The sequence below is a fragment of the Oryzias melastigma genome, linkage group LG9, assembly GCF_002922805.2.
Source record: "Oryzias melastigma strain HK-1 linkage group LG9, ASM292280v2, whole genome shotgun sequence".
Lineage (NCBI taxonomy): Eukaryota > Metazoa > Chordata > Actinopteri > Beloniformes > Adrianichthyidae > Oryzias > Oryzias melastigma.
The window spans coordinates 4,637,692-4,642,053 of NC_050520.1; positions in this window are offsets into that span (position 1 = coordinate 4,637,692).

Sequence of the window (4,362 nt, forward strand, 5' to 3'; positions counted from 1 at the left end):
TCACAAATACAACCTTTGTCAAACAGTATTTTTTTCATCTGCTCCGGATTCACAACAATTTGAAAAAAAAAAACAATTATTCTTAATTTTCTTTATATATGGCATGAAAAAAATCCCACAAGAGCAAACTAAGCAAACAAAAAACACAATTTACTTAAAAAAAAATAAGCAAAAGGCAAAAATTTAATTACAGAAGAAAAAAATGCAAGAGAATTTACAGCACTATTGTTTAAACAGATTTTTTTTAAATAAGTTTCTATATAGTATGTATTAACTATTATTTCTCACAGTGTGTATTATTTTTTTGTAAATGAGTTGTTTTTCAAACAAACTTGCAGCAATACAACCATTGACCAGTGGGTTAAACCATCGCTGGTATTCAACAAATTTCCTGTGTGCACAAAATAACTGTCTCCACAAAAGACAATGGCCAGTAATCATAACAGCTTCAGTAAAATAATGTGGTCTTTAATCAAAACCTGATTTTTCTCCCCGTGTTTGTTGAATGAGGAGTTACAAACGTGGGCTGTTTATTACTTAACAAAAAAGCAGGACAATTTTGCTGCTGCTGACGGTTCACATGTCATTGTGTTTTAATTGACTAAATGACACGGTGTTGTTGTTTTTTGTCTGTAGGTTCCAGCAAACCTGGTGTTTTTCACTGGTATCAGGCTGATCAAAGGCCACAGAGCAGAAACTCCACCACAGGGTCTGGCATTAGTTCCTTGAAATGACTGCACAGTGCATAACTGTCAGATTAGACACCACAAAATGAATCTAATTGCAGGTTTTGAGCCAACTGGGAGCTTTCCTACGGTATAATTATGCCCCTCTTTTATAGAAGGAACAAAGGAAACTATGGAGAGCTTTGAAAAAAAAATCTATCAAAAAGGAATCACAGGTAAAGAGCCCTGAGGTGAGAGGACAGAAATGTCATGCTGCCACAGGAGCAACTGTGAGGTTGCAGCGTGTGGGTGGACTGATGCACGGACGTACAGATGACCTCCACTGACCTGCTGAGACACACATTGATGCTGTCTTCACAGATGTTGCTGACCTGATTTGGATGGCATCTGTGTGTGTGTTTCTGCTGCTTGGTGTGTTTAGTGTTTGTCTTTTTCTCAGGTTTATGATACCATACAAAAGAACTGCTAATTCCCCATAATGTTATACTTAGATGTAATTATAGTTATTGGCTTTTCCTTTTCAGAGTGAATGTTCTATACCTCATACATTACCTGCAGCCATTATTTATTTTGAACCAGCTGTATTTACTTGTGTTTGCACAAATGAGTTTTTGAGGCAACAAAAAGATCTTTCAAAGTCTAAGGATGAAAACCACAGGAAGTACATTGAACAACATTGAACTTCTAAATGTCATGTTTTAGAACACCACAGTGATAACTTGCTACAACTGGATGCTAATTTTAACATGTTGGATTTTAAAATGAGCTTTTCATTCAGTTTGTTTTTTTTTAACTATTTTTTTAGTTACGAAAGACTTGAGAGTTAACTTGAATGTGCAAAAAGCATCTTTGCATTTCAGGGTAGATTGCATCATTGGAGAAAAAACAAAACAAAATGCAAAGTCCTCACTACAGCAGTTTTTGGAAAAATAAAATAATCATTTAGCATAACATGTTTGTTGTATGTTTAACGGTTTAGGTAAGAAGAAGAGAAAATATACATTTTAAATGTTTTTTAATGGATTTTACTCTTTTCAAGATGCTACATTTGGCAGTAAAATTTATTTGTGGGATGAGCAGCAAAATGTGAGTTGTTCCCCAAGAAAACCTCCTTACCAATGCCAAATATGATACAGTTCTTATATAACTGTTGCTTTTGACTTTTGTTTTGAGCTTTTACGGCTTCAAGGTGCTGGGCACACTGGATAGTCAGAAAGATTCTGGGCTAAGTCTGAATTTCACCTTATTCCTAACTACTAAAGAACTATAGAGTGCAGGATTATCTAGTGCCCTGAATTTTAAGAGCAGTTTGGACACCATGCAACAGCAAGTGTCACATCACCGATTTCACAAATTAAAAATCTAATCAATACGAGCATTTTACGATGTCTATTTATGAATCCACTGTGTTCTGATGATGAAAACATTTATGGTTAATTTAAAAATTACATTTAAATACGTTTTTTTCTGCAAAAAATGTTCAAATTGCGATTTTTCACAAAGACTTGATTTTTCACAAAGACTTCTGGGAAATTTCTAGGGTATTTGATTTTGGAATTGTAGATTCTGACAGCTTTACAAAATAGTAAACGTAGTGAAAGAATTTGGACGTAGCCCTAGTCTCATGTAGCTACCTGGAGGTTTGCCATAAATCCTATGGGGTGTCACAATTGTTTATTTGATTCCTATTCCTACGATCCAACCAGATCGATCTGTCCAGGGTAAGTTGCTAAATCAAATCGACATTGGAAAATACCATTTGGATTGAAATTCGGTAGATTAATTTCACTATGATGTGAAAACAACCACGTGTCATCACAGTGGACAAAACACGTATTGATGGCAAAAAAATACCAATCCATCAATGCAGTCCATTGTGTGGAAACACTTTGAATTTTGCAAAGACATGTGACCATACAGTGTGGTAGAATGCTCCAATAATGTTCAATTTGTATTACTTTGGGGTGGAAAAACAACAGTGGACTGAACTTTATCAAACTAAAATGGGAATGGATTTGTCATTCACTCTTGTTTACTTGTTTGTTTGTACACATTGTGTTTTACCCCATGGTGTTCACAGTAGACAAGTAGGGAAGGGCTTCTTCTTCTTGTTCTACTGTTCACTACCCCATGTCCACCACCAACAGTTGGAAGAGTTTTGGTCAAAGCGGTGAAAATCTACCAAATCTTTTCTTTCACAGCTCTATGAGAGACTTGCTGTCCCTTTTGGTGTAGGGTACAATTATAAATTTCCCTTCCATGAACGATTTACAAATCGTTGGCACTTCTGTGATTCATAAAAGGACCTTATTCCAAGTTGTTCAAAGTTCAACCTGGTTTAACTTTCAACGTGCCTTCAATGGACACAGTTTTTTACGCCACACAAGAGCACGGAAATGGTTATAGAAACTTGTGTAGTGATAAGTGAATGCAAGACTTTTGAGTGTGGAAGATGAAACTTCCTTTTATGCAGATTTCCATAGACTTTTTGTTGAAAATAGTTGCTTGAATACGTGTTTCCGAGGGTGATGTGAATGTAGCTTTAAAGTATTTTTTGTATTTCTTCATCACTATTAACAAAAGTTCCAGTGGTCTTGTCCTTGTCTGCTTTTAGTTCTTTAATTGCTGCAATGAAAAACCTATTGTATCTTTTCAGCTGTAGGAATGATGTTTCATTGATACCGAAGTATATCGGTCTCTGTCACGTTCTCATATCTTTGCCGGTTGTAACATAGTGTCTCATTTGTTCTACAACAGATGCACAGTAACTTTGTGTTGATCTGCTTGGTTGTTACTTCATGATCTATTGCTTTTGTTTGGTAATAGATGTTTCAGGGATATTGTGTTCATTAATCTACCTTCTGTTCTTTTAGTGCGTCTGTTGCCTGATTGTCTTATGACAGATTTTCCAGTATTCTTTGAGTCTGTCTCTTTCATGTCGCCTAACCAGTCACAGCAGTTGGTCATACTTTCAGGCTGGTTCTGCTGGAGGATTACTCCTAATTTTCCATTTAAAGGGAGTTTTCCTCTCCAGTGTCATCGATAACGAATCTTTATCTAATGTTTTGTTTGTTTTTTGTGTTCTGTTTTGTGGATTGTGAACTGGTGCTTTATAAATAAAACAAATTAAACGAAAAGAAAAAGCTTTGTCATTAGTAGAGGAAATCTAAATCCAGGAAGATGAGGCTTCTGTTCTTTGAATGTATACTAGTCACTTAAGCATCTGTCCATCCATCCATTGTCAGAATGTGTTGATTCCCTTTTTCACAGGGTTGCTGGAACCAGCTACTGTTGGGCAAAGACATACGTACATTTTTTTGAATATTTCAGCCAGAAAAGCTGGTAGCTATGGCTGTTTTTCCTAAATGTTGTAAAAAAAAAAAAGTTGTGATAGTTGTCATGGAGCAACCTGCTGCTACCATCTCCAGTCACCAGAGGGAGCGCTCATCAGAGTTTTGAGCTCACCACCTGCCCTCACCTGGACTCATCATCATCAGCTGTTTCCCATCACCTCATCACCTCCTCAGCTTATAGTCTGGCTCCACACTTCACTCTCTGCGAAGTTTTGTTTGTGCCACCCTGCCTGCATCTCCGAGCGTTTATTCCTGGACCTGACCTTCTGCCTCCGACTCTGCTACTCTGATTGCCTGCCGCCTGACCCTCGCCTGGACTCTGA